This window comes from Pelodiscus sinensis, chromosome 13, assembly GCF_049634645.1.
Source record: "Pelodiscus sinensis isolate JC-2024 chromosome 13, ASM4963464v1, whole genome shotgun sequence".
Taxonomy (NCBI): domain Eukaryota; kingdom Metazoa; phylum Chordata; order Testudines; family Trionychidae; genus Pelodiscus; species Pelodiscus sinensis.
In genome coordinates this window covers 17,640,316-17,658,719 of record NC_134723.1, presented here as the reverse complement: position 1 = coordinate 17,658,719, position 18,404 = coordinate 17,640,316, and the positions used below count along the sequence as shown (strand labels likewise).

The following is an 18,404-nucleotide window of genomic DNA, read 5'->3' as shown; positions in this document are numbered from 1 at the left end:
GCAACCGCTGCAAAAGAGCTGCATGAGAGAGTTCAACTGCCACTCTTGAGCCCCACTCACACCTTCCAGGCCCCAGTGTGCCTCACCCACTGACAATGAAGAGTCAGGCAGTTAAGCCACAAAGAACCACTGTCCTTCTAATTAACAATGTGGGTTTTAACCCCGTGATCCTTGTTCAGGCAAACTCCTAGGGTACGTCTACACTACAACGTTAATTCGAACTAAGCTAATTCGAACTAACGGATCCACACTAAAAAACTAGTTCGAATTAGCATTTTGCTAATTCAAACTAGCATGTCCACATAAAGTGGACCCTGAACCGGGCTTAAGGATGGCCGGAAGCAGTGCCGGCAGGGCATCAGAGGAGGACTTAGAGCGTGGAGATGCTGCCTCAGGCTAGCCCAGGGCTGCGCTTAAAGGGACCCGACCCTTACCCCGGACAGACAGTTCTCAGGGGTGCCCCGCTTGCAAACCAGTCCTGGCTTGGAGTGCCCGGACTACCCACACTGGGCACATCACACCACTTGGCCATCAGCCCAGCTGCACTTGCCGCAGGCTGCCATCTGGGGAGAGGGGGCAATTGGGGGGCTGCAGGAGAGCTTCCACCCCCAGAAGCCCGCAGAGCCAGCCCAGTCCTCCCCATCGGGGGCTCGTGCCCAATTCCTCCCTCACTTCCTTCCACTTACCCTTCCCTAGCCCCCCTTCCTGATGTACAAAATAAAGATAACGTGTGGTCAAAACTAGAAACTCTCTTTATTTAACAAAACTCGGGGAAACTGGGAAAAGGAGGTGGGAGAGGGGAAGAGAGAGGCTGGGAGAGGGGAGGGGGAAAACTGGGAGGAGGGAGCTGAAAGGGGGAAGCAAGGGAAAGGAGGGGGTGGGGAAACTGAAGGATCAGGGGTGGGGGTCTGGCCGGGCCAACCGCCTCCCAGCACGGCGAGGGAGGGGGCCTCGGCATCCCCGGGGGGATGGGGTGGAGGGTGCGGAGGTTGAGGTGGGGGGGGTGGACATTGAGGAAGAGGTTGTGGGGGTTGAGGAGGAAGAGGTGGGCAGGAGTGGGAGGAGGGACAGCAGTTGGGGGGGCAGCAGGCGCAGGACCAGCACGGGGCACCATGCTCTGCAGCAGGAGCTGCAGGTTGGTGCTCAGCCCTTGGACCTCAGCCAGCAGCTCATGGCGGACCTGCAGGTCTTCCCGCATCCAGGCCTGCAGTGTGCGGTGCAGGGCTCGCAGGGCCCCCAGGTGCTGGTCCCCGTACTCCTGCTCCGTGCTGGCGGTCTGGAGCAGGCCGCGAGTGCGGGAGCATGTCCCGGGCGGGGTGGTGCGCCCTGCACGAGCAGCTGGTGCAGCTGTAGAGAAAGAAGAGAAGTGGTCAGTTCTCCCTGGGGATGCAGAGGATGATGCCCAGCCCCCTCCCGCACCCCTGCACCGTCATAGCTGCTGTGCTTGTACAGAGGCCATGGTCAGGATGTCTGGCTCTCCCCGGGACTAGGAGCTGCCCTAAGACCGCACCCATGTCCCTGTGCCATGTATAGTGTGGCCGGGGCGGTGGGGGAGAGGGGGAGATGTCCCCTGCCTCCGTGTAGAGGGGACATGTGAAGGGAAAGCATCCTGCTGGGTCCTGCCCCGGGGTCGGGAGCATGTCATGTCTCTTTGCACAAGCATGTGGCTATGGAGCCATGGCCCCTGGGTGTCACGCAGCTGGAGCCACCTGCCCAAGGGTGGCATGGCATGTGCTCGCACGTGCACAGGTGTCTGCATGATCCGTGCAAGGCATGGCCCACGCGCGTGGTCTCTGGTCTCCCTCCCACCTCCCCCCCCCCCCCCCGAACTACTTAATTCAAACTACTTACCCGGTACGGTCTCCCTGGACGACCCTGCTGGAACAGCTGGCGGTGGCCCCTTCGGTGCGCCCAGGTCAGGGCCCTCCGGTCCCGGCTCACTGTCCCCTGGGCTGGCACGGACCGCCCCTCCCCCCAAGAGTTGGTGGAGGGTGGGGAAGTAGGGGCAGATGTCATCCCCTGCAGCGGCGCCGCCGCTTATGGCCCTGGCGTACCCCTGCCGCAGCTGCTTCAGCTTAATTCGCACCTGCTCTTGGGTGCGCCTGTGTCCCTTGCGGGCCATGGCGGCTGCTATGTGGCCGTAGACGGCTGCGTTCCTCCTCCTAATGCGGAGATCTTGGAGATTGGGGGCCTGCCCCCAAATCTCAATGAAGTCCACGACCTCCGCACTAGTCCAGGGGGCCGCGCACCGTCTACAGCCCCTGGCTGGCCCCTGGGTGCTCGGGGACTGGGCAGGGGACGGCTCGCTGCCACTGGCTGCCTGGCTCATGGTGGGGCCAGTAGCTTAGGGGTAGACACTGCTGGCAGAGCTGTCTGACTCCAGTGCCGTCTGGCCAGAGTCTACCCCTTTAAGGGCCCGGGGCTGGGGGAGAGGAGAAGAGTTTTCCTGGTTGTGCCCAGAGAGGCCACCAGGGGGAACCTGGGAAGGGCTAGCCTCCTACTAGTTCGAATTAAGGGTCTACACAGCCCTTAATTTGAACTAGTAAGTTCGAACTAGGCTTAATCCTCGTGGAATGAGGATTACCTAGTTCGAACTAAGCGCTCCGTTAGTTCGAATTAAATTCAAACTAACGGAGCGCTAGTGTAGTGCCTATGAAAGTTAGTTCGAACTAACGTCCGTTAGTTCGAACTAACTTTGTAGTGTAGACATACCCCTAGAGGTTTGGCCCCTGACAGCTTCACATGCCAAAGAAAATTAGTGAAAGTCAGGCATAGTGTTGCCAGGTGTTCAGTTTTGAACTGGACAGTCCAGTATTTGAGCTTTCTGTCCGGGAAAAAAATTGAGAAAATATAAATGAGTAAATAGAAATGTCCGGTATTTTCTAAATAAGATGTAATGTAGATTGAGATGTAATGTCAAGTGTGTCCGGTATTTTTATCGAAACCAACTGGCAACCCTAGTCAGGTATAAAGAGGAGATTGAGTTCTGGACTTTCTTGCCCAGTGCAATGGCACAAGAGAAGTTTCAGTCTCCAAGGGGTACTACACTCATGGTTACACCCAAACACTTCTACCCACCATGCAAACTGTGTAACAGAGTCTGGCAGGGGCTGCTGCATAGAGACAGAGCTGACTGAAAAATTGAAATTTCCATCCCAGGCGAAATGTATACATGTGACATTTGTGTCTTCCAAATCAGGAGGAAGATTCAAAATTACAAAATTTTATGTGAAATGAAAGGATTTTTAAAAATTTTCCTAAAGACACTGCTCATGCCCCATCATGATATTTTGTAAGAGGCAGGGAGTACTGCCAGCTAGCATCCAGGTGCACAAAAATGCTGCTTTGGCAGTTCATGGGAACTGTGCACTGAACCACAATTTGATTCATTATTTAAATCAGACAGTACCCAAAGGCATGTGAATATTGAAATACTCACCAGGGTAGGTGCCCCCACTTTACATTTCAAAGGTAGTAGAATATAAAATTTACTGAATTATAATTTAACCACTTGCAGGGACATCCAATGTATTCCATTTTCACTGACGCCTGGAAAAAGCTGTCACTGGGTTCATGGTAAAACTGTTCAGCTTCTCCACAGACAGATTAGAACACTTGTTCCCAGGCACAGTACCTGAACCTTCGGTGTACACTACCGTGTGTTATGCAGACTTATATTTTCTATGCTCTTGCTGGTTTCTGTGCAAATTAACTCCATTCTGTTTACTTCTCAGTGAACAGGAAAGAATCCTGAAATGAACACAAAGCATTTAATATTTTAGTAGAGCTGCTGTTGTACAATCTTTGCCAAATTCCACAAACAACACATTTTTAATTGCTGGCTTTGAAAGGCATATCTGTTTGAAAAGAGTTTTCAGCTACATTTTAAACTAGTTTTTTAGTCAAATGAAGATACCAATAGCCTCTCAAATCTCTTTGCGAACTGTTAAAAAGTAATGACAATGGTTGCCTTGAATGGAGCTCACAGTCTGATTCCTGAATTCTTAATGTCCAGTTCAGCAGTTCTGTTTAATGTTTGATATATTTATATTCTGTATGACAATGTTGTCAGCCACAATGGAAATTTTACATTAAGCATTAATACAGGCTGAGCAAAGTGGCCACATTTTTGCTGACCTTGATATATGCTGCATTTTTAAAGTTATGCTTTTCACCTGGGATTTTCCTGGAAGACTCCTTTGAAAAGGATTGGACACAGTCCAAAATAATTTTTGGCTCCTTGTGACTTTTGCCTGTTGTATTTTATGATGCAAAATCAGACCAAAGCAATATTTCTCAGGGAAGAACTGGCTGGTTCAGGAAACAGAACGGAAGAGAAAATAAAATAAGAGAACTATTAATCTATTTTCATTTTGAGTGCAGCTAACTTCTGGGCAGGCAGCACTTGGATAACATCTACTCATGTCCCCAAGGTGGTTGACAGCACTCATACTTCAGCGAAAATGACATTGATCTGCAAACTAAGAGTCTGTATATCTCACAAATTGACAGCTTAACACTAGCCTTATAGGAGTTCCTGTACAAGTTTCTTCTGAAAGCCAGTAACCTTAGATTAGAAGATAACAATATAGCACATTGATTATGGATTTGGCTAGGTTCCCTTGTTATTATGCACTTCACTTTTTTCCATGTCCCTAATACACACTCTCCTTACTCTTTTTATGGCACACCAGCACTATTGCCAGACATGAGAGTGCTTATAGCACTCTCTGCACACATCTATATTTACCTACAGATCTATATTTACCTCCAGAGGTCTAGTATAGACCCATGAATTGAGTGCTGAGGCAGTCCCTGCCAGCGTCTAGTACTCCTCCGTTTGTGAGGAGTAAGGGAAGCTAAAGGGACTGTTTACTCCTGACAGCCTCCTGCTTTGTGGATGCTGCCAAGGCTCAGCTTAAGGTAACCCGACTCCAGCTACACATGTTGGGTAGCTGGAGTTGGATACCTTAAGCCAAACTTCCTAGTCTAGTGCAGACCAAGCCTTCAACTCGTCAGTAAGTAGCTATATTAACTACAAAACTAGATCACCCATGTTTCTTACAGAGCTTTCTGCACAAATTCACTTCACCCTTCAGCTTACAGATCTCAGAATGAAAATGGAAGCTAATAATACATTCAAACCCCTCAAACTCTCTCTCCATTCTGATTGTTAGTGATCCTCCTAGGACCTGGTCTCCCCATGTTTGATTATGATCAGCCCAGTCTATTCTTAATCCACATTGGCTGGATTCTACCTCCAACACATCATTCATATCTGCAAAATGTGAGATATTAAAATATGAAACATCTATCAGATTCCAAATACAACATTTGTAAGTTTACTATTTGTATATATACATCTCACTAATGTTTTACAAGAGAATGCAACAGCTTCTGAATGCTCAATACAGAATAGGGGAGAAAACTCTATTTCACATGTCAGCCAGAGTGTGCAGCTGACCACTAGCGTCCAACTTCAGAACAGCGGATCGTTTCACCCTCAACTGTCTCTAAGACAGTGTGACCAGTCAAAGTGTCAGCCAGAGAGAATCCAGGCCTTCTGCCAAAGCAATCATCAGCTACAGCACAGACCCAGAGAGAAAGAACCCTCAGACTGCATAAGCAGAGGGAGAGAAGGATTGTCTGCCAGCTTCAACTGTTATGCCTCTCTTGCTCTAAAAACCAGGGGAAGGCTTAGGTTCAAGTGACTAAGGATCTGCTCCTTCCCATGAGAGATCTGACTGCCTCAGTTTATATCCCCATATGCCTAGATCCACAACATTTCCCTTTTGGAAGCCAGTGAGCGTACTTGCACAAGCCAGCACTATTCACTTAAATAAGGTTTGCAAGGTAAGGCCCTAAATGCACAAATGAGCGCAGTACAGGAAGAATCACCATAAAGCCAGCACAGAATAGTCAATCACAACATCTTTAGTCAATGTGATACAATTTTGTTGTGATGGGGTTTGACTCATTACTGTGGTGTCTCCTGCTGACTGTCCCAGGGATTAGTAGTGCTCACCATTATGCCCTCTTCTGGTGGTGCCTTGCTGTCATCATTTCTGCTCCTGAGCCCATGTTGTCCCTTTTCAGGACACAGTCCTCTGGCTGTGTGACACTCCATGTTCCTCCCCTTCCAGGGGACACTGTTACAGTCCCTTAGTGCAGCCACTTTCCTCAGTGGTGAATGGGGTCTGGGAAAGACTCAGGCCCACCCACTACTCCAGCTTCCAGCCAAGGGACCCTGTGATGGCTGCTGCTTGCATTACCCTCTCTGACTCTTCAGAAGATTTCCCTGGACCCTTCCCCATAGCCCCAGCACTTTCTTTGCCCTTGCCTCAAGGACTCGGTCTACAGCCTGCCAGGAGCTGCATTTTAGATCCCTGAGTCTCTGCCTGCAGCAGTGGTATGCCACTGCAAGGCAGCCAATCGTCCTCCCTTCTCAAACTCCAGGAATGACTGCAGCTGCTCTGTCTGAAGCTCTTCTTATATAGGTCTGCCTGGCTCTGATTGGGTGTTTCTGCAAGCCCTTTTGTGATTAGCTGGTTCCTTCACATCCTTTCTAGGGCTTTATTAATGCCTGAGCAAGGATGTTAAGGAGCAGATATTTGGCTAATCGTGTAGTCGATACAACAGGTATCAACTATTTGATTAATCGATAAGGTGAGGCGCTTTGCATAGCCGCAGTGGGAATAGACCCCCAGAACCACTGCAGCTCAGCATTTGAAATGTAGTAAGAGCCTCCAGACTCTTATTACATTTAAAAGGCAGAGCCACAGTGGGGTAGGTCTGGGACATGGACTGAGCAGTCCTGGTTCACGCCAGGTCCGGGATGCTGCAGCTCTGAATTTTAAATGTAGTAAGAGCCACCTGGCTCTTAAGCCAGCTCCCCCCAGCACTGGCTCTTGTCATTCTCCTCCCCCTTTGCTGCCTCGAATACAGAGGCAGCGGGGGAGGAAGGGGGTGAGTTGTTAAGTACTCGATTACTCGCTTACATCCCTACTCCTGAGAGCCCAGTGCAGAGCAGGTGCCCCATCACAATTACCTATTTCAGCCATTCAGACAGGTATTATTTTCCTGAATTAGACAAGTTTGTTGCCCAAACTGGACCAAATCACATTAGGGTATAAATTATGCAGACACTGAGTTATCCTTTCAGAATTAAATTAAAATGATTTATTCTCTGATAGTCTGTCCAAATTGCATTGAAGTGAATGAAAAGTCTACAACTGACTGATGTGAAACAGATGTAGTCATCAATATCCCCTGTCTGGCTTTCAATTCATACAGAGGTAGCCTTCAGAAACAGGCTCAGATTCTCAATACCCTGAAAATATTCATAGTTTCTAAACCCAGAAGGGACCAGGCCAGAGAACTTCCCTCAAAATAATTTCTATAGCAGATTTTTTAGGAAAACATCCAATCTTGATTTTAAAAATTGCCAGAGATAGAGAATCCTCTATGACAATTGGCAAGATGGTCCGCTGGTTAATTACATTCTGTGTTGAAAATTTACACCGTATGTGTAGTCTGAATTTGTCCAGTTTAAACTTCCAGGTGTTATACTGTTATATGCTTTAATCAGTGTTCAGAAGGGTAAACTGAATTCAAGAGAGGTAAAGTGACTATTCTGCCTTTAACTCCTGCTCCTGCTTCAATCAATGGGAAAACTCCCAATGCCTGGAATGCTGTAGGATCAAACCTTAGTACAGTATTGTAAAGAAGCTTAAACTATTTTAATTGCTTTAGTGGCTCCCTCCTAACTCCAGTGTGAATGTTATCTATTATTAATTCCTCCTCTCTATGGGATGCTCTGCTCATGATAGATTCCTCTGCTCAGACCTTAAAATAACACCGGTATTTTCATTAAACTCTGCCTCACTTGCTCAGTCTACTGAGATTTTATAAGTCTCTAGAGCGTGATTTGGCACGGCTGATTAGTCAATATGAGTTTTAGTGGTGATTTCAGTGATCAAGCAGTACATAATGCAAGTGCCTATATCCAGCATCTCCATTTTCTGACCTGCTGGATCTTTTTCATTTTTAATTACTTCAGTAAATACAGCACATTAGTTAATTTAGCAATGGAAATGCTTCTGGTGGGCTTTTGGAGCAAGACTTTAGTGATAGCTCTCAACATTTTAAAGAAATTATAAAAATTTCATATGTCAGTGTCTCTTTCCTCTAGTTGCCAGTTTATAATAAGGCTCATGTTGGCTTTCTTTAAGGAGTCATCACCCTGAAGACCTGTAATGACACAAAATTCATGGAACAGGCATTTATTATGATGGTTTGAATACAAGTACTCATAAAAAGAATCAAGTTAGTAAAACAAAAACAAAAAATGCCTGTCAGTTTCTTAGCCTTTCATGGACAATCAGAGATACCTCAGCAATGACTATGTCTGTTGTATTTCCTTTTGGCAAAGCTCTCCCTCAATGTATCCGTAAGTGCACAGAAAATGAAGTACAAATTATTTCTTTGTACAATACTCTACAAAGGCAAAGAATTAAGAATCAACACAAAAGTCATTAACTCCTTTTAATTTTACAGTTGTAAAATCATGACATATTAGATGGTGTACTATACATTCTAGTCCAGTGGGACTTCAGATGAATCCTGCAAGTAGAAAAAACAAAGGCAATGATGAAACACTGGGCAAAGACGTCCAAGTCCTCAGCAATGGGCTCTTTTCTTTCCTTTTAAATTGTTCAGGTCACTAAAGAACTCACAACTTCATAGTACCATGGTCAACATCTGTAAAGCACTGAGGGAAAAGGTGCTATATCTCATGAAGGTGCATGACTATTTTAGTCATTATTTACTACCAGGAAAAATCACAAATCAAAAAAGATAATGCAACTAACATCTGCTATAATCTCTTAGCAGTTTCTCTGTTTATTTCCTAGATGGTCCCTTCCACAATCATAAATCTTATAGAAAAGATCTACTGGCAGTTGAATTATTGCTTTTCGTTTTTCAAAAGCTTCAGAGGGGTAGCAGAGTTAGTCTGTAACAGGAAAAACTTAAAAAACAACAAAGAGGTGCTACTAGACTATTTGGGTTTTTATTATTTTTTCAATCAGTGATGTTAATTAACTTTCTTTCTTATAAGAATATTCTCCCTGATCATTGTTCTATAAATACTCATTGTATAAAAAGTGTATGAAACACTCATCGTATAAAAAGTGTATTTATTAGACACAAAAAGCAATGAAGCACGGTCAGTAGACCTAAATTCCATTCCTGGATCCTTCTCAGACCTGATGGGTGACTGTGGGCAAAGCTCTCTGCCTCAGTTCTCTCATCTACAAAGCACATTGAGAAATGATGAAAAGCACTATGTAAAAGCTAGATCTTCCTCTTCATCTCCTCGAGGATGAGTGTCTTTGGTATAGTTTTACCTGTCCTTAGTGCATTTTGATCTAACTTCACAGCAAGTCGCCCATCACACAGGCTTGCATCCTATCATAGTAAATAATACTGATATTTCCTTGTGCCCCACGTACATGTTCCCAGACATTTGCAGGTGCATACACCCAGTGCGTGATCAGAAACACGATACATGAGTAGAGATACACACACAGTATTGAACTTTTAAGTAAATTGAAACCCGTTCTGAAATAAAAGACTTTGGGAACTCATATTACTATTGTCTATTTTTGAGATTGCCACAATACAATACTTTAAAAATACATTATTCTGTAATACAGAATGATAGAAAGAGATGAAATGTCATAGAACAGCAAAATAGAATGACAGAACAATAATACAGATAGTGAAGACTGGTACGATCACAATGGAGAATAAAAGTTTTTGGAATACGTAAGTAATACAAGGATTGCTCTTTCTACTTCAGTGTGCATTTTTAGGCATATCAAAGAAATGTATGACTTGCACTGTAAAATAAGAAAAGTAATTAAGCTTTTTCTGAATTTCTGGGAGAGGCAGTCATGGGAATAATGGATTAATACATATTATTTTAATCAAGTAAATGGTCAGACAGAAATGAACCAAATGAGTTTGCTTTGCAATGCTTTTGGGTGCCTCTACCCAGCAACCTAAACTCAAAATAACACACTATTTTGAGTATCAGAGGGGTAGCTGTGTTAGTCTGGATCTGCAAAAGAGACAACTTAGTCTAGATCTGCAAAAGTGACAAGAAGTGGGTCTCTGCCCATGAAAGCTTACGCTCCAATACATCGGTTACACTATTTTGAGATATCCCTTAACCCTTGTGGAATGAGGGTTACTGGGATGCCAAAATAGTGTGCCCATTATTTTGAAAAATATTTCAAAATATTGGCCAGCTTGTGAAGATGCAGAGTAGCTATTTCAGGATATCCCGAAATAGCCGTGCAGTGTAGACGTGCCATTTGAGTGATACATTTGTATTACTTTCTCTGTGTGTTAGTTCAGTGTTTGGGCCCACTTTGGAAAAACCGCTAGCAGGCCTGCGCTGCTTTGTTTACCTGAAAGGTACATAGCCAATCCATACAGATCCTTTAGGTAAATAAAGCAGCACGGGCCTCCTAGCAGGTTTTCCAAAGTGGTCCCATGGCCCATTTTGAGAAACACTTGTTAGTTAAACTATGAACATATGCATGCAAATAATCCCTATTTCTATATTATTTCTCACTGATTTCATAGTTCACATTGCCACAATTGATTCCCTAAGAGGAATCCCAACTGAATATTAGCAAATGCTCTCTTTCACTCATTTGGGCACACGTAGCATATTTCTCTCTTGTTATACACATCCCTGCAGTTACCCCTCCTCATTAAGTTACTTCAGTAGATGCTGCAGGCCAAAATATTCTGTTGTCCACTGTCCATGGTGAGATTGCATTGAAAGAAATATTTTTAGTGCAAAATATTTTGTATAAGTGCCTGTCTAGACAGGAGTACAGAAAAAGACTTCTATTCGGGTATGTCTACACTACAAAGTTAATTCGAACTAACAGACGTTAGTTCGAATTAACTTTGATAGGCGCTACACTAGCGCTCCGCTAGTTCGAACTTAATTCGAACTAGCGGAGCGCTTAGTTCGAACTAGGTAAACCTCATTCTACGAGGACTAAGCCTAGTTCGAACTTACTAGTTCGAATTAAGGGGTGTGTAGCCCCTTAATTCGAACTAGTGGGAGGCTAGCCCTCCCCAGGTTTCCCTGGTGGCCACTCTGGCCAACACCAGGGAAACTCTATTGCCCCCCTCCTGGCCCAGGACCCCTTAAAGGGGCACGGGCTGGCTATGGTGCCCGTGCCAAGTGCAAGCCTGCCAGCACCCAGCTAGCAGACCCTGCACCTGGCACGGCTCAAGCCAGCCACCCGATGCCCCCCAGCCCTCCCCCTCTTCCGGGACCATGCTGGCGGCTCCCGGGAGCTTGCCCGGGACCGCAAGAGGCGGGCACCCGCCTGTTCTAGTGCGGACATCGTGGACCTCGTCCACGACCTCCAAACTAGGCACAGGAAAGTGGCCGTCTAGGGCAGGAGAGCTGCCAGCCTGGCCACCCAGGAGCAGGTGTGCATGAAAATCAAGGTGGTCCACTGACACCCCCGACCCCGAGCCCTGAGCTTAGATGGCCGTACTGGGTCAGACCAAAGGTCCATCTAGCCCAGTAGCCTGTTTGCCGACAGTGGCCAACCCTAGGAATCCTGGAGGGGATGGACCGAAGACAGTGACCAAGCCATTTGTCTCGTGCCATCCCTCTCCAGCCTTCCACAAACTTTGGGCAGGGACACCACTCCTACCCCCTGGCTAATACCACTCCATGGACCCAACCTCCATGACTTTATCTCATTTCTCTTTAAACTCTGTTCTAGTTCTAGCCTTCACAGCCTCCTGCAGCAAGGAGTTCCACAGGTTGACTCTTTGCTTTGTGAAGAACAACTTTCTGTTACTAGTTTGAAGCCAGCTACCCATTCCTTTCCTTTGGTGTCCTCTAGTTCTTCTATTATGGGAACTAATGAAGAACTTTCTTTATGCACCCTCTCCACCCCACTCATGCTTTTATAGACCTTTATTCTATCCCCCCTCACTCTCCTCTTTTCTAAACTGAAAAGTCCCCGTCTCTTTAGCCTCTCTTCATATGGGACCTGTTCCAAACTTCTGATGATTTTAGTTGCCCTCCCCTCTTCCACCCTCTCTCTTCCCCTCTCCCACCTCTTTTTCCCAGTCTCCCCGAGTTTTGTTCAATAAAGAGAGATTCTATTTTTGACCACATGTTTTCTTTATTTTGTACATCAGGAAGGGGGGTTAGGGAGGGGTAAGCGGAAGGAGGTGAGGGAGGAATGGGGCACGAGCCCCCGATGGGGAGGACTGGGCTGGCTCTGTGGGCTTCTGGGGGTGGAAACTCTCCTGCAGCTCCCCAATTGCCTCCTCTCCCCAGATGGCAGCCTGCGGCAAGTGCAGCCGGTCTGATGGCCGAGTGCTGTGATGTGCCCAGTGTGGGCACTCAGGGAACTCCAAGCCAGGACTGCTTTGCAAGCAGGGCACCCCTGAGAACTGTCTGTCCGGGGTGGGGGTCGGGTCCCTTTAAGCACAGTCCTCGGCTAGCCTGAGGCAGCAGCTCTACGCTCTAAGTGCTCATCTGATGCCCTGCTGGCACTGCTTCCGGCCATCCTTAACCCCGGTTCAGGGTCCACTTAATGTGGACATGCTAGTTCGAATTAGCAAAATGCTAATTCGAACTAGTTTTTTAGTCTGGATGCGTTAGTTCGAATTAGCTTAGTTCGAATTAACTAATTAACTAATTAACTAATTCGAACTAAGTTAGTTCGAATTAGCGCTGTAGTGTAGACATACCCTTCCTGATTTATTTCCAGTTTTTCATGATGCAATTATCTAATTCCCCTGTTCCCTCAATGGAACAAATTATTTACATATTTAACATGCAGCCAGTCTAATGACAAATCCCCCAAAGCAGACCTTTCCTAGAGAATACGATCCAGGCACATTTCTTTGCAGCCCAGTCTTGAAGGCTATTGTGAGGGGTCTGAACACTCTGAATACATTGTCTTAGACAAGGGTTGAGGCTACTCAGCACATTACTCCATCCAGGACCATAGGCATTTATCTAATTACACACTCAGCTGCTGCCTTGTAAAACAGCATGCTTGTAGAACTGCTGCTTTTGTGGGTTATTGATCATAAAATATATTATCATTGCAGTATGAGATGGCACACGAGGGCCATAATACTCTCCTGCTTTTATTATGCAGTTTGACGTTATGCATTACCTTTGATCCCCAATAATGCCCCCAAATAGGCTCAGTCTTGCCTTCATTTGAGTCTCCATAGAAACACATTTGGTCTTATTTGCAGGGATTGTGGCAACTAACCAGCTCATAGAGCTGTCAGGCATTTTCTGACAAACCGTTTTTTAATTGGAAAATGCTGATACATCAAACCCAAAATTTTTCATTAGGAATATATCAGTTTCAATAAAACGTTCTTTAGGAAAGTGGTTCTAAGGTTGAGAGGGAATGTCTTGTCAAAATCACAGAGACCCACCCCAGGATACCCCTGTACCCTATGTAGGAGCCCCATGTTCAAATCACTACTCTGAATCAACAAAGCAGGGACTTAAACTTGTGAGTTCCCTGACCATCAAACTTAACTATGTCTTCTCTGGGCTGCAGGAGTTGGCCTCTCTCACATTTCCATTTTTTCTAAATTTAAACCTGAACTTAGAGCAATAAGCTGCCCACACTTAAACACTACAATAAATAAGTTTGTTGACTGGATGAACTATATGCATATGAAAATAGTATGTTCCTTTTCATAGAATTTAAGATCAGAAGAGACCACTGTGAACTAGTCTGGCTTCTGCATAACACGTCATAGAATTGAAAGCAGAAATGTATTTTCCAGTTATATCTTATAGTATCAGGAAATATTGGACTGGTAAAGAGCTTGACTTGTATTCACTGAAATTCAGTAAGAATGTAACTTGATGGTGCTCCATGAATATAGTGCTCCATAAATATAGGACTTCAAAGTAGGAATAAGAGATCCTCCGGAATAGGGCTTTATTCCGGAGGATCGGGCCAGTCTAGACGCTTTTTTTCCGGTTTTTCCCCAAGCCAGAAAGAAATCGGCGGACATGTTTATTTAAATCCGCGGGGGATATTTAAATCCCCCGCGGATTTCCCTTTTCCCACTTTCAAAATTAGCATGCCCCTTCCGAAAAAGGGGCCAGTGTAGACGTAGCCTGGGAGCTCAGGCTCAGATGATTACCCTGCATGGCCCCCAGATCTTTTTCAGTCTATTGACTTATCATCATCCTAAAAAGGATGTTTGTTCTGATTCTCTCATGTTTTCCTACTTTCGGTAACACGCATGTGATTTGTGCCTATTCTAGTTCAATCCCTGAATTAGGTGTCTTGATTCAATGTTCACAAATAGAGTGTGTTGACTACGTTTCTACTGGTTTGACTGGATACTCTCTGCTCCGTGCTAACAGGTGATTTTCTCCAGCCCCCTGTCTTGCTCCCTCTCTCACGGTCTTGGACACCTGCCTTCCTATCTTCCACTTCTCCCCTGCCCTGAACACCTCACCTCTTCCCTTCAGTGCCCTCTCCCCAGAGTTATGTTCTGTGCCACACACAAGGATAGATGCTCTAATACTAAATGGCATTTGTGCTAACGACCTCCCATTCTGACACAGTAATTTTTGATAATCAGAAAGTGCTAGTCAATATTATCAGCTAATTGGAAAGTGTTTTGGCTTAACAACACAAAAAAAGCATGTGATGCCAATCCTCCCTCCCCCCTCCTCAACCTCTCTGAGAATCTAGGAACTTCTCAATCAAAGTTGAGGGAAAAAATTGTCACAGGCTACATCTAGACGGCATATTCACAATTTTACTCAGAGTGAATTTTTATGACTGAGTAATAAACTGCTTGTAATGGAAATCCTGCCTCTCCTTTACTACTATGGTAAAGTCCTATCTGTCCCCTCTGATGAACTTCATGGGGCTAGAATAAAAAGCAAGTAGTAACATTTGGTTCAGAAGGAGGATGTGTGACAAACTGGCAAAAAACTTCCATAAGTTTTAAGCATAATTTCACTTTTTCCAATTTCTGTTTCACACAAAAGCTGGTGGAACATTAACAGCTTTTCTGTGGTGAGGTTTTCTATTGTGACTATGTTAATATATTTGAAATTTTAAATGCCTGCTACTCTTCATAGCTTAGAAAGTTTAAAAGTGAGGCTGTGTACTCACCACGTAACTTCCATAACTATTGTTCTATAATGTATCAGTAAAACAGCAAACATACTTGGCACAGTTCTGACTGCACACGTAATCAATTTGGCTTTGTAGAGATTGAAAAAATGTTCCCCATGGAAATACATTAGAAGTCATCATCAATCTGTACAAGCACAGGGTACCATAATGGGTGTCAGAAGTGACCTAAATATCACAGAAGTTACAGGGCATGCTAACCCTGAAAAATCTCACAGAACATTCCAAACTCCCCTCAGTACGATCTGGGGGGAAATTTACAAAACAATGGCAAAAGCTTTTTTGTCTCAGTTTATGCTGCTCTCAGGTTTTAGTCAGCTGATGGCAAAATGGCTGAAAGATGTGGTGGTTTAGATCTACTTCCTTGTTTGCCCCTCAGTTTTTCAGTGCTGTAGGTGCATGAGTTTTGCACAGAAGGGTGAGGGTTGAAAATGTAGGCCCAGCTAAATGCTTCATAGATATTAAACCTGCCATTCCAGATGAAAGAACAGTTAAAAACTTTAGATATGAATCCACTCTTAGGAAATGGCTTCTTCTCTTACCTCACTGAATTTTTACCTTTTACCTCACTGAATTTTTTTCAGTACCCTCCCTATAAACTTTCACGGTGAAGCAAAATAGACAACTTAAAGTGTCTCAGGCTTATTCATATGGGGCTCAGTCTACAAGGGCAACTTATGCTGGCATGGCTCAGGGATTGGAAAATCTACCCCCATGGGCAGTGGATGAAGGCCCAGCTGGGGAAGGCAAGCCCGGCTCCAACCCCAGATTACTGCCCATAACCCTGACTGTCCCAGTGGGTGGTGTGGCCTCAGCCTTCCTAGCTGACCAGAGCACCTGGCGGCCAGAGACCTGGGACAGCCACACCACAGCCCATTCCTTTTTGGCCAGCCGGAGAGCTGGATTGCCATGCCATGGCTTCAGCCCTCCCAGACAGCCAGAGAGCCGAGCTACCGCACCACGGCCCCAGTCCTTCTGGATGGCTGGAAAGCGTAGGCAATTTTGGCAAGGCATTACCTTTCCTTGCCTACATTACCTACCACCCATGTCCATACCCCAGAGCAATGCAATTATGTTGACCTAACTCCTAGTGTAGCCATTGCTATGACAACAGGAGGGCTTCTCCTGTTGACATAGCTACCGCTTCTCAAGGAGGTGCATTATCTCTACCAACAGGAAAGGCAGAAGGGGCAAGGATGGGGGCTAGTCTCCCTTCCCCAGCCCCACAGTGCTGCCCAGAGTGTGCCACCTGAGGCTCCAGCAGCAATTTAAAGGGTCTGGGGCTATAGCTGCCATCACTGATCCAATTTGAATCACCAGGCCAGCGGGCAGTTGCTGCATTTGTCTCCTCCCCACCCCCATCACTGGCAGGCCTGGGATTTATTTCCTGAGCAGGAGGTCCATCTAATATTTTTTGGGTGGAAGGAGGGCTAGAAGTAGTAGCTGAAAGGAAGAGGGACTTTGGTCAAGTTTTTAGGGAGAGGTGGTAGGGAAAAGTGGTGAGGAGTCCTGTGGCACCTTATAGACTAACTGTTAGTCTATAAGGTGCCATAGGACTCCTTGCCGCTTTTGCAGATTCAAACTAACATGGCTACCCCTCTGATACTCGACTCCATGCGTGGTAGGGAAAGTGAGTTTAGGCAGGATCAGATTCATGTTCCAAGTCTGATTAAACTCAATGATTAAGACAAGGATGGAGGAATAACTGTGGAATTAGAGTCTCATTTTCTGTCAGAATCAAATGAAAAGGATGGGCATCAAAAAAGGAAACTTCAGCAGAGGAACAAAGCCTGGCAGCTCTATTCATTATTAAGTTACTGAGGACATTAGAGCTCCCAGTAATAGTCCAGATGAGTCATTCTTCCTCCTTATCTTCATCTGTTGTGTAGAATGATCAAGGGCCTCAGGTCTGGGTATGATGCTTTGCTCTGTTTATCTCATACTTTTGCTACCTTTTGTCACCCACTTCCACTACAGCTGGCTGACTCATTCAGGGCTCAATCCTGCAATCTCTTGCCAGGCTCTCTGGCCCTGAGCAAAGTACTCAAGCATGCATGTGCTTAACTTTCCTGACTCCCCCAGTTAAAGAGAAGCTTGCATTTAAGTGCTTTACCAGATCTGGGCCAGAGTGCTCAGCATCTTGGTGAATCAAACTCTCACTGCCACTGGCTACCTGCCTGATAACACAATACCCTGGGGTAGAACTTGCAGCTGCAAAACCCAGCCACCAGCATCTTGGCTCACCAGAACATGCTAATGAGCTTCATTACTTAATAATAAACAGTAACATTTAGTTAATGTGACAATTACAAGGCATAAAATGCTTTAATTATACAGAAGGGTTGTGGAAATCAGTGATTTGGACTGAAAGTCATCTGTTTGAGGGAAGCTTAGTTTGCATTTGTGCATAAAATTTGGCCGTTATCAACTAAACAAAACTGACCTTTAGGATCTATGCTTTCAGTGTCCTAGTCCACAAGTTCAGTCGTATTCTGATGTAAGAGAGCAGACAGCCACACCAGGCCCCTGGGCAAGGTATCAGGGCTAGCTCTGTGCTCCCTGAAGAGGTGGGGCCTCGGGCAATGAATCGTGTGGTGCTCCAGTGGCAATTTAAAGGGCCCAGGGCTACAGGAACTACTGCTACCCCAGTAGAAACAGTGGCAGCCAGTTGACTCAGCAGGAATTTCTTGGGGAGAGGGTACTTTTTTTTGTAAATGTGGACTGCAATTTTTTTTAATACTAAAGAGTTCAAAATAATCATGCAATGAGTGTTCATGAGAGAGGTTCATGAAAAATATGAGTGGAAATGGTGATTGGTAAAATGATTTTGTTATAACATACGAAAAGTGTATATTGTACAGTAATAAAGGTTTTATAGAAATTACCTTCTGGGACCTTGGTGGGCAGCACGGCCACTATGGCCCCCTGATCCCTCAGCCACCAATGCCAGCACCCGAACACCAAGAATGATTAAAGGTCTAGAGAACATGACCTATGAAGGAAGATTGAAAGAATTGGGTTTGTTTAGTTTGGAAAGGAGAAGACTGAGAGGGGACATGATAGCGGTCTTTAGGTATCTAAAAGGGAGTCACAAGGAAGAGGGAGACAAATTGCCCTCCTTGGCCTCTGAGGATAGGGCATGAAGAATATGCT

The 18,404-nt window shown here is 45.5% G+C and overlaps 1 long non-coding RNA gene across 1 annotated transcript in view; it reads right to left on the bottom strand.

Moving 5' to 3' along the window:
• Positions 1-1,048: 1,048 nt before the first annotated feature.
• Positions 1,049-18,404, bottom strand: part of LOC102454075 (uncharacterized) — a 34,339-nt gene continuing 16,983 nt past the window's right edge. The window contains exons 2-3 of the long non-coding RNA XR_332564.4: positions 8,027-8,250; positions 1,049-3,750 (exon numbers count right to left, since the gene is read on the bottom strand). This is a non-coding gene — a long non-coding RNA (uncharacterized LOC102454075). The remainder of the gene's footprint in view (positions 3,751-8,026; positions 8,251-18,404) is intronic.